The sequence below is a fragment of the Drosophila bipectinata genome, chromosome XR, assembly GCF_030179905.1.
Source record: "Drosophila bipectinata strain 14024-0381.07 chromosome XR, DbipHiC1v2, whole genome shotgun sequence".
Classification (NCBI taxonomy): domain Eukaryota; kingdom Metazoa; phylum Arthropoda; class Insecta; order Diptera; family Drosophilidae; genus Drosophila; species Drosophila bipectinata.
The window spans coordinates 17,751,767-17,764,298 of record NC_091735.1 but is presented as its reverse complement, the minus strand read 5'-3'; the positions used below and the strand labels follow the sequence as shown (position 1 = coordinate 17,764,298).

At 39.3% G+C, this 12,532-nt stretch overlaps 1 protein-coding gene across 2 annotated transcripts in view; it reads right to left on the bottom strand.

The window, feature by feature from the left end:
- Window positions 1-12,532, bottom strand: part of LOC108131891 (uncharacterized) — a 60,971-nt gene that overhangs the window by 38,425 nt on the left and 10,014 nt on the right. Inside the window, exon 1 of one of the 2 annotated variants that reach the window (XR_011444255.1) lies at window positions 3,642-4,414. The exons of the other annotated variant lie outside the window; for it this stretch is intronic. The gene's annotated coding sequence lies outside the window, so the exon portion shown is untranslated. Of the gene's footprint in view, window positions 1-3,641; window positions 4,415-12,532 lie in introns of those variants that run through there. 2 annotated transcript variants of the gene reach the window in all.

The window sequence follows — 12,532 nt, the reverse complement described above, 5'->3', positions numbered from 1 at the left end:
ATAAACATATAAATTTTTGAATAATTTATTTAATTTTGATTATTTTTAATTTATGAATTTTAATTTATTAATCTGTTTAATATTTATATAATATTTATTTAATTTAATTTTAATTAACCCCTAGTGGGTTGGAGAAGCTGCCACTGCCACTGTTTAAAGCACTGTTTCCCGGGAAAACCAAAAAATAGAAAACTTTCATCGGAAAATTGTGAATTTCAATTAGCCATATGCCTCATGTGCCTCATGCCTCATATGCCTCATTCCCTTTGACTTTTGCCCAAAAAAAAAGCAGCTCCAGTTAATGCATTTCTACACGCAATTGAAATCGAAACCTGAACCTAAATCGGGTTAAAGCAAACAAACCCCACCAGGCGGCAGCCACACACACGTGCATGCTGTGCTGTTTTCCCTTCCAAGTGGAAAATTGTCAAAAAAAAGAAGCCAACAGACCACTGAGGGGAAAATAGATGCAGCATCAAAAGGCATTAAAATAACAAAATTAATCAAAGAAAGGGGGGAAAGTGGGGGAAGGTAAGTCTAGGACGTCTTCAGTTCCAAAGCCACTAACTTTCGTTTTCAAATCTTAGACTTGAGAGAGTCTAGATTCCAGACCTTAAAAGTTATCTAAAATCACTTTCTCTATGGGAGGTGGGTGGTGGGAGGTGGGGCTAGCTTTCAATTACTTCTAACATTTTCTTATTTTTTGTTTTTTGTTGTTTTTGGTGACAAACCGATGACGCAACAAATGGTCTTTGTTTTGGTTTTCAGTATTCGATTTTCTCAATTTTCTCAATTTTCTATTTCTGTTCTGTTCTGCGCCCAATTTGCTCAATAATTCGTCGTATACCTCTTACCAGATACCAGATAGGGTTATATACGTCTGGCTTAGGTTTCTTGAGCAGTTGTGTAATGAGAACTTTAAGATACCCCAAGTGTATGCCCCAAATGCCCCAAAAATAGACTTGATCTAACCTCATTTCAGCTTGACTACTACTGACATTTTTAATTTGTCATCCAAGAGAGAGAGAGGTGGTATCTCTGAGGTATCTTTCGGGTCGTTCTAGTCGTTTTTTTTGGTTGTATCTTTTTTTAAAATAACTCAATTTGTTGTCGAGCCTTGTCAAACGTCAGCCGAATGTCTTTGGTTCTCTACTCTTTGAGTTTAGTTCCTTTTTTTACCCTGTGTAAACACACACACACACACAACGTAGTGTTCTTCCTGTTTACGTATCTCGCCCTATGTATCTGTGTATCTATGTATCTGCTGCTATGGTTCGGTTCAACCAACAAATGCCAAACATGTGTGGCAAACGTGCGACATATTGAGAATTCCTCAGAATCTGAATCTGAATCCGAATCGGAATCGTGGCATAGCCCCCGGGGGAGTGGGGTTTCTCTTTTGGTTCTGAAAGATACAAAGAAGAAGGACCAGAAGTAGAGGCTCTCAGTGGGTTAAGGAATCGGCTGGGTCGCTGAAACAGCGGGCGTTTAACTTCACGTTTCCTGCCATTTAATTTGATTAAAGCCTGCCACCAGCCCAGAGGCTAGCTCTGAAGACCGGGAAGAGAAACCTTAACCTTTCAGAGCTGCAGAATCGAATTGCAATTCTTAGACTCGGATTCCAGTACAGTGATGGCCAATAAAATACTCCAACTTGATAAGAATTTGCATTTTTTTTAAAGAAAATCGTACTTATAGATGGTTAGTATCTGTTAGATACTTGAGGCCAATACTGTACTTACAGTATTGAAAAGGGGGCAGAACCAAAAGGGGGGGTAGTGGAGCATAAGCGTAACAATTGCAGGACTTGGAATTGTGGCTCTTTATTGGGGTTTTTGCTGCTAAATAGCTAGAGGCCGAAACTGAAAGCGGCACGAAGTGCACTTGATATGGTCAGTATTTTTTGGAGGATTTTAATACCCTTTTTCAAGGAGGGGGTATATTGATGATAAAGAATACCCTGCCTATCGAAGGGGGAATTATTTCAGATTCCAAAGGGCACTTGCAGTGAGTCTCCTCTGCCCCACACTCCACCACTCTTTCTTTCTTTCTCTTGTTCCTTCTTTCTTTTCTTCCTTTCCTCTTTCAAGAATAGGTTCCTGGAAAAAAATTGAAATGCAACTGCGTGTTGAATTTTTTTTTTTTTTTGAAAAATATGCAACTTGAATTTCGGGCGTTTTTTGACAATAAATAAGGGGAAGAGCATGAAAGAGTCAAAGAAAGGGCTCAAGAGTGCACAGTGGTCCGGCTTGTATGAAGAGAGCGGCCAAAAATACTTCTAGTTCAGGTAGGGACTGGAAACTTGGCACAAAATATTTATATTTTTATTCTAAAATAATATATTAAAATCAGCCAGATCGGGCAACTATATCATATAGCTGCCATATAACTGATTGATCGAAAATGCTATAACTTGGATGTTTTTACAGTTAGAGAGTTCAATTTTTGTAAGAATGCTATATTTGACAAAATAACACGACCTACCAAATTTCATAAGGATCAGCCGACTATATCTTATAGCTGCCATATAACTGATTGATCGGAAATGATATAACTTCGGTGTTTTTAAAGCTAGAGAATTCTGATTTGGTACGAATGCTATTTTTGGGAAAATAATTCAACATGCCAAATTTCATAAGGATCAGCCGACTATATCCTATAGCTGCCATATCACTGAAAAAACGGAAATTACCCAACTTTCATGTTAAGATGGTGTTAGTATTTTTACGATATTAGACACATAGGCAAATTTTGGCAAAAAATTTTTGCACATTTGTTACCCTTGGAGACCGACAAACACATTGGTATATAAACGAATTGTAGAATTTTGTGGGATCACTACTAAAACTTCAGCTAAACATGAAAAATACGTTCAAAATATAGGAAAAAAACATGCATTAGTTCATAGTAATATAATAATAACAATAATTATTATTTATATATCAAATTATATCTCATTTTATAGAAAATACCTTCAACTTCAAAATCCATTACAAATAATTTGAATTTGAACACGTAAATAATGATCTGACCACTTCAAAGTGCGGTATAGTTGTGAAATATTCGTGATGCGCGCAGCCGCGCTTTACAAATGAGCATCTTCAAATCATTTTTTAGAAAATCCAGTTAGATTTTTAGACAAATCTGGTTTGTCATGAAGAAGCTTGGACATTTTAGAGGCGATTTGTTTACTTTTCGATTATTTTTGTCGTTATCAATTTTTTTATTTTTGGCCTATGGGAGCAACCACTGTGGAGTGCAGCCCAAACTCCCGCTCCAACTCCACTCTTTGTCTCCCTCTAGCACGATCGTAAATCAGGGGGTAGAGGGAGCAGCGAATGGGGCGATAAAGCCGGGAGCCAAAGGAGTCCAGCAATTATCAATAAGAAAGAACAAGAGGAAGAAAAGGCAATAATGGAAATCAGGCAGGTTTAATTGCTCCGACTACACAGCGAGAAAAATACCAAAGATGAGTACTATGAGTAATTCACACTCACACTCTCTCTTTCTCACACACAGGTAGGTAAGGACAGTTCGTCACAGTTCGATCTTTCAACTCAGATCCTAATCTCAGATGCACTTCTCTCACTCACTCACTTACTCTCTCTCTAATTTGGCTCTTTCTTGATTTGTATTTTTACCTTTTTAGTGCCGATGATGATGATAATAATGATGATGTTGTTCTTGTTTCTCTGATACTCGGGATTCACCTTTTGTTCTTTTCTTTTTATTTTCTCTTTAGGTTTTCTATTCTATATATACATATATATATGCAATTCTGTCGTCGATCGTTTCCAAGTCACTGCACTTTTGTTTTGCTTTTCTTGTAGTTGTTTTTCTAGTTGCAGGGGGTGGCGGAGCGCGGAGGGTGGGCAGCGAAAATTATGAAAATAAATACATAATTCGCAAATATATAAAAACAATAATAATTTGTAGCACGTTTCAAGCCGCTTCTCTCGAAATTTTTTGCTTGAACTTGTTTAACGAATTCGAATACGAATTCCCTTTGGCACGCACTCGGGGAAAATGTCGAAAATTCTTGGTTCGCACTTGTTGCTTTTGGCCACAAAAAAACAAAAAATTTGGTCAGAACACTCGCGATTCACGATTCTCCGTGAATTTTATTTGTTGGTTGGTTGGTTGTTCGCAAAAAACAAAACATATAAAACATCCGCAGTCGCAGTCGCAATTGCAATCGCAACACTACCTCGAAAATAGACTTTATTAACGCCTCAGTGAAATGCACAAAATGCAGTTGCACGATAGCTTGCAGCAGTTTCAGTTTATCTCAATCTCATCGAAAACGATTCAAAAAAAGCACACGCGCGACTCATTTCCGAAACATCTCGCCCGTCCGAGTTCGAATTTGGAATTGACACAGCGGCCCGTCGCTACAGTGCTGCGAACCCCAGTAGTGCTGTGCTCCAATGGCTGCTGCTCTTTCGGCCCGACGGCCATTACTCTCCCGGCTAATAACAGCACTCTCTGCTCTCCGCTCTCCGCTCTCACAGCCGTTGTACAGAGAAAACAATTTATAGCTCTAGCTGAGAGTAGTTTATTTTTAAATTGAGTGATAAGAGAAGATCTAGTTTTAAATATATATATAATTTAATTTAATAAAAAACTTAATTTAATTATTTTTTTTATTTAATTTTACTTTAAATATATTTTTACTTTCAACAGAAATTTAAATTTAAATTAAATATTTAATAATAATATTAATTTTAGTAGAACTTTTTCTCAGTGCCTGCTAAGAGAGCCAAAGCAACAGAACAACGGTGTCTTGCCGCCATGCTCGCGCTCTCACCACCATTCTCATCGCCTACAGTGGGCGCCCATAAATTCGTGCTGCCTGCAATCGGCACGAATAATGTGCAATATTTTGCGCACTTTTCAATTGATTCTTTAATTACGAATGGCCAGGCCCAGGCCCAGGCGGTGGCAAAAAGGGAATAAACAACGCATTAAACAAACAATAAATAATCAAAAGTGGGGAAGCAGCTCTGCCTTGTTTAATTTGGAGCATCTTTTAGGGGGCTCTCTCTCTATGAATGAAATGTTTGTGAGGCAAGGCAGAGGGAGGGCAGGTGGATGGGAATATATTTCAATTCCAATTATTTGATCAAAATTTAATTCATTTTGATTGAAACGCGCAGACGCAACCGTTGTTCAAGAAAGAGACAAAACATACACAACAAGAGCCCGAAAGAGAAGAAACGATGAGCGTTGAGCGTTGAGCGTAGATGGCGTTAGCTGATTGAGAACAATAGCACCGGAAATTGCTGCATCTGTTGTGTGTTTCTTCTTCTTCTTCTGTGTGTTTTTTTTCGCTTATCCCTCCATGTTCGCCATGTCCGCTTTTGTACAGCACAGCCTACTCCTACTCCACCTCCGCCTATTCTATTTTGGCTTTGTTTTCTTTGCTGAACTGTCGCCGCTGCACTTGAATTGCTGTCCCCCCCCAGTCCCCAGTCCCCTGACACCCCCCCACCACACCCGCTGTTCATTGTTCCTGTTCTTATTTTCCAATGAATTTGCGGCTCAGTATAAATAAACAGTAAAAAAAATAAAGAGAGCAAAGAGAGTGAGAGAGTGGGGGGAGCACTAGAAATGTACGAAAAATCAGGTGCAATGGAAGAGCACTGACGCTGTGACTTTGGGGGAATGCAACAGTTGCCGAAACAGTCGCAGTACAAAAATAGTGCCTCCCACCCCCACACAGGTTTTTAGGTATGGAAGATAATCATTTTCAAAAATATAATTATTAATTTCTTTCAGTGCTTGGATTGAACAAGACCTCATCTTAACTTCCGTTTATGTTCTGCGCATGTTTCTGCCAAAAAAAAAAAGCAAAAGTTCAACAGGCCAGCCACCTGTTTTGGGGTTTCTGAGCGCCCACCAGTGTCCCCCAAAGTATTATGCAGTATTGGCACTACTCTCTAGGACAAAACTTTGTCCTTTATTCTTCGATTTAATGGATAATTGAATTAAATTCCAAATTGTTGACATTGTTGTTCTAATACCAAAAACCATAACCATAACCATGGGCCTTTTGTCTTCGGAAAACTAACAAACTAACAAGAAACTGCTTTCGGGTCCACAGGGCGTATGATGCATGTTTGTTTAGTGATAACATGATTAGAGCTTTCAGTTGCTCTCCAAATGAATGCACCTGCATTCACAAGATCCACCCTGCCACAAGGGGGGGGGTGAGGTGGTGTGTATTTAGCAAGTGCTTCTGCTGCCAGAACAGATACAATATTCACCTGCTGCTGCTGCTGCTGGAGTGCTGGAGTGCTGGAGGAAGAAGAAGGTTGACAGGTAACATACGAAATCCACCGAAATACGAGATACCATATACTACCAGATACAGTATGTTGCTCCATCCATCTCCACACTTGGAGATACAAATTTTGTATCTGTATCTACACACGTGACGCGTTCATTCATGTAATTTCGCTTTTTTAGTTCTCGTCTCCGGGACGGGAGTTTCCACCTTTTTCCACCTTTTACCTCTCTCGGTTGTTAAAATTAAAGATAATTATGATTGCCAGACAGACAGAAGCAGAAGCAGCAGCCGGAGTCGGAGTCGCACTTGAAGTTCAAGTCACAAACACACATACAGATACAGATACTAAGGCTGCTGGTATCTGAAAGATACACATATGCATCCGAGAAAACTACTGGTACTTGTAGGAATACCAGGAATTCCATGTTTATTTCCAAAACTGTCTCAAATGTTTATTTTTTTTTTTTTTTGAAATATTAGTTATCCTTCAAAAATATCCTTCAGATACATCACTTTTCAGTTTTGTTTAGAAAATCAGTCTGAAATCCAGATAGTTTATGTATTACAGACTTTGGAATAAGAATATACATAAAAAACGGAGTAATTATGTTTAAAAAAAAAAGAGAAAAAAAAAGAAAAGAGAACTCGGGAACAGGTAAAGAACATCATCCATCCATTGCTTGGTTTTTTATGTTTTTTTTCCTTTCTTTTTGTTCTCAATGGTCTTTGTTGTTGTGTGGTTTTCCTTTCTTTTCTTTTTTGTTGTTGTTGTTTTTTTTTATTACTATACGCATATAAATAATTTGAAAACAAGAGGTATGCAGAGATACGAACTGAAGGATACCCTTCGTTCAACTCAAGTCCTTTAACCTTCATACTAATGTGAAATTATATTTGAATTTATGAGATATTTATGAGATAATAGTAATATAATAATTTATATAATATATTTTATATTTTTTAATTTATTTATCTATAAGATATAATAAGATAGATACGAGATAGATAATCTATACTCTTATCTTATTCTATAAGGTCTTTTTATAACTTTAATATAGGTATGATTAAAGGTATAATAATAATAATATTATAATAATTATAATAATATTAATATAGGTATGACTAAAGGTATAATAGAATAGTTTAGATAATATATAATTTTTAATATCTTGAATTATAATAATCAAGTATCTTTTAGATACTTTTCTGGGCAGTTACAGGGTAGCAGTTGCGGCAGAGAGACAAAAGACAGGCTCACAAACTGATGAACTGGCGCTGATAGCCAAACCCCCCCCCCCGTCAGAAACAGAGGCGGGGCTTGAGATAAAGAAATGAATATTCTTTTCAAATAAAAAAAAATATTTTAAAAAAATTATTTAAAAAATATATAAATTAAAGATCTTATGAAAGTTTAAAGTTAATAATATTCTCTTTAAGAGTATCTATATATCTACTTTTTCTCTCAGTGTTTAGACGCCACAGGCCTATTGAAATTTTCGGCTGGTGGAAGAAATTAAGAGACAAATCAAACAGGTTTCTCCATCCTGCCATTCCCCCCCACCTCTACACCTCTCCAACTCTACACCTCTCGTCCCCCCCCTCCCCTTCTACCTTCTTCAAAGAGTAAGAACCGACTTGCGGGCCCAGGGGCGTAGTAGAGGATCTCAGGTAGAAGTCAGTCCAGTCCAGACAGTGCTTTCCATGGCCATGAAGGAAAATGATTTTGTAATTAGAAAATTAACAAGTCATTTCACAATGGAGGGAGCACCGGGGCATAGGGGAGGGAAAATCCTTAGAGCGTGTGAAAATGCGTAGAAAAGGCGGCCAGGACACTAACCTCCCCTATAGCATTAGAGGGGTAAGGGGTTAAAAACCCTTTTTTCTGGCTAACCGCTATGGAGGAGATAAATCAAAACCGAAAACAATCCGGGGGATATCTCAACCCCTCGAGGATAACACTCGAAATGCGTCATAAGCCGGATAGAGGGAGACAGAGTATAGCGCGTGTTAAGGACCTTCAGGTAAACAATAAAATAACTAAGAAAAACTAGAACTTGAAGCACCTTCCTCCCTCTAAGAAAATGGCGTGACTGTCAACTTGTTGAGCTGAAAGGAGGAGCTGCAGATGGCAGCTAGATTGGGACTAGAGCTCCTGACATGCCTCCGATAATGTCACAGAAATAATTACGAAAAAAGCATGAAAGACTAGAGATTTTAAAAGAAAGATTCCAGAAGAAAGTTCTAAGGAGAGTTATTTCTATAAGAACAGACCAGTGCCAGTGCCAGTGCCAGTGCCTGGTCCAACTCCTATAACATCAAAGCAGATTCCTTTCAGACTGCCTGTGATTTATGATCCGAAACCGCATCAGCTGTCAATTGGCCATCAAATGGCAAATGGCCGAAAAGGAGCAAAAACCAGGCAACTTGTCAACCCAAATCATTGGACCCGCCAGAGCCAACATAAATATGCATTGCCAGACTCATGCCAGACCCATGCCACACCCAGCATTAATGCAGTTCTTTCTTCTGGGGTCTGGGGTTTGGGGAAGAGATCCCTCTACAGGACCACACATGGACCACAGAGTGTGTCGGTGTCTTAGGGGCATTGGTCAAAGGTTTAAATGCGGGTCTCATACTCCCTCCCCCCACCCCCTACTCCCAAAAGACAACTTTCAACGCAGCCATCAAGTGGGCCATAAAAAATGCTTCTAGACTGGACGCATAAAACTTTCAATTAATGACCGATAGAGAGTTGGATCGAACGCTAATTAAAAACCCATGAAAACTATGACGGGGACTAAGCTGGTCATTATTAACGCGGTCAGAGTTAAGAGGTAAGAGCATCTCTCAGTCCCTGTCATAATTATGATATGTTTGAAGTGCTCTTCTAGAGCCCTACCTCCATTTGCATAATGAAGTCGTCGGGGTCACCACTTCACTCCAGATCACTTCATGACGCCACCCAGATAGAGTTAGGATAGAGTTCTTATCATAGAGAGCCTTCCAACTATAATTTTTCATTGGAATGCAAAGTTCTTAAAGATTTTATGAATTTTTAACGGAAATTCAATCACCTTTCCATAAAGCGATGGAAAGTGCTATAAATATGCATGGAAATCGGTAGGTAGGTAGGTAGGTAGCTTTCCAAGTCGTGACCGAAAGTGAAAATATTCGTTAATTGATTAGAGTATTAGAGCATCTGATGCAAGAAATACCAGATGCCAAAATACCAGAATTTCTATAAAAATTCCCAATATTTTCCAATCCAAGCAATATATTTGATTATTTGCTGATCGGATCAACAGGAAATCGAATGCAATTAAATGAGAATCGATGAGAAAAGTCTTGAAATGCATCTCGAGAATGGGAATTAGTTGCACTGAAAGAAATAATCTTTAAAAATATAATAGAGATTATATAGTTTTGAAGAAACTCTCTCTCTCTCTCTCTATCTCTCTCTCTCTTGTGGAAAATGTATATGCTTTTCCCTTAATGAAATTTTTTTGTTGTTTTTCTGGGCGAGTTTTGTTTGTTTTTCCTCCCCAGACCACCAATTGCTGGAAGCGCGAAGATCTGAACCGATCCGAAATTAAAAGGAAAAAATAATAGACACACTCTGAAAGGGGGAAATGCAATTCGAATTCCATTCGACATGGATGGGGGGATGTGGGGATGTGGGGATATAGCGAGATGGATCTATGGATCTAATTCAATTAAGATCCATAACTGGCGCCCTCGATGTGGTTTCCCTTTTCAGATCTGGCCGCGCATTTTAATTTCATTTAATTATTGGAATTAATGGAACTCATATGCTGGACCTTGTAGAGCAGGAGACCCTGTAGCATCAACTACTCTTACTATTCTAGTCTTTAATTTAGTGGCCTACCTGCCACCACCTGCCCGCATAGATATTTATTAGGTGGCAGTTGCTATTCATCGTCGCTGCTTGATTCTGTATCTTGTAGGTGTTAATTCCACAAACACAGTACCTTCATTAGCGAAGAGACTCCTACTCCTACTCCTAGTCCTCCTCCAGATCTAGTCTCTGCTTTCTGGACAATGACAACAAATGAAATCCATACATAATCATAATACATAATACATAATACATAATACATAGTAATGAGGCCAGTCTAGAAGGGATTTGGGATGAGTGCCTCCTCCACTTTTCGGGCCATTCATATTCTAATGGGCCACTTAAGATGCACAAGATGGAGAGGGATTCCTCATAATAATAATAAAGATGAAAACCAATCCAGACAATGGTCCAGACAATGGACTCCCAAGTACTACACATGCATATCTGGGAGACTGGAGACTGGAGTTGTAACCCAAATATTTCCCCCCATTAAGCCTAAGTAGCTTTCCTCATTAAGATAACAAATCCCACTTCTACTCCTCCTCCTCCTCCTCCAAAAGTATTGGCGTTTAATTGCTGGATCGCTGCATCCCTGGATTATGTAATGTCTCCCCCACCACTCAACCCCCCAACTCCAGGGAATCCCTACCATTCCCATCGTAAGGTGTGCTCTATTTTTTCTCCAAAAAATGGGTCATGCCGTTCCAGAAGCATCTGATCAATATCAGAAATACCATTAAGAGTTGCTTGCGAAATCGGGAATCGGTAGTTGAGGTAGTTGGGGGGAGTCCCGGGGTTCCACAAAAAAAAATATAGAGATATAGGGCAGGCGCCGTCTGGCATCTAAAAGATACAAAATGTTGCAATATCTTTTGGTAATTTTTTTGGTTTTAATGGAAGTGCCAAGTGAAATGAGGGAGTACGAGGAGAGGTGGTCAGGTCTTTAAGGAGAACCCAGAAAGAGCCTCCTCTCCACTGCTATTTTTAAAAAAGAAAAGCTCAGATTTAAGCCTCCGCCTGTCTTGTGCAACAAACTTTGACTTTGAACATGGCCGGGTCTTAACCTGTTGACGCCTGACTATTTAAATGGCAAGAGGCTTTAAGCCGAGAAACGAGGAGGACCAACCAGGAGGAGCTAAAAATTTTCCATGCAATTGTCACACTGGCACGTGGCCCCCAAAGACAAGACATCTCTTGGATTCACGTGGTGGAAAATCTGAAGAAGTCCTGCCGAGTCCTCCTCCACCCACTTAGATACACTTATCTGCTGTGTTTTCCGAATTCTCGAACTTGGCCAGCAACTGGAGAAGTCAATTCAATTAAAAGCTCGTGTTTCATTTGAAACACGCTCTCGGTAGGATATCTGGTGGGTGGTCTGGGTCTCGGTCTGGGTCTGTTCTGGATGAACAATGCAAAAATACTGACTGCCTGGCTGCCTGGCCATGTCAATGGGAATAATAAGCATAGAATAAGCAACCACAAATTGCTCCTTTACGCAATAAATGAACAACAATAATGCAGTGACCGAAAAACAAGGATAACAAGGATACAGAGCCACAAGTATTTCTCTCAGTTTACTTTCACGTTGCTGGGAGCTCTGCCCCTTTGGAGTTCTGGGTCTCAAAATCATACCAATGACGCAGGTTCCCAGAGTCACTGTGATAACCGAATTGGATGACAATTGGATGCTGGAATCTGAAGAGTGAATCACAACAAGATACGAGTTACAATGACACATGGAAGGGATACTTGGCTCATAAATAAAATTGAAATACTGCCAGTTTCGCGTTAATTTCCTTGAGATTTTCTTTCCAAAAACAAAACAAAGAAAAGTCCATTCCATACTTTCGAGAGGAAAACAAAACCCAGAAAGCGCAAAAATGATTTTATGGCCAAACCACGTGAGATGAGAATGAGGAGCCGGCGCCAAGGTAAACAATTCGCCCCCAAAATATGGCCATTCTAAGGCATTAATTAGCCTTCGGGGCACAAACTTATATACCTATACTTTGAATCGAAATAATAAACCCGTCGATATAATATGGCCAAGAGGCCAAAATATAGTTTTTTGGGGGGAGAAGGTCTGGTTAGAGGAGGTGGAGGTCTGTGGAATGCGACGCATTCAAGTGCTGACAGCTCCTGGGCGAGGGATTAACAATCCGGAGCCGTCTTGCAGAATAAAAATAATAATTATGGCAAAACAGGCGACATCCCGGACTACCAGACCCCTTCCACAAAGAGCATAGATGCACTGAGAAAAATATTTAAACGAGTGATGAAGGAATTGCAAGGAAATCATTGCCATTTTCAACAAAGAAGGTCACTCTACTGCTTGTTTTTGTAAAAATTAGGTCACTCTTTAACCATTTTCTATAGATAGATGG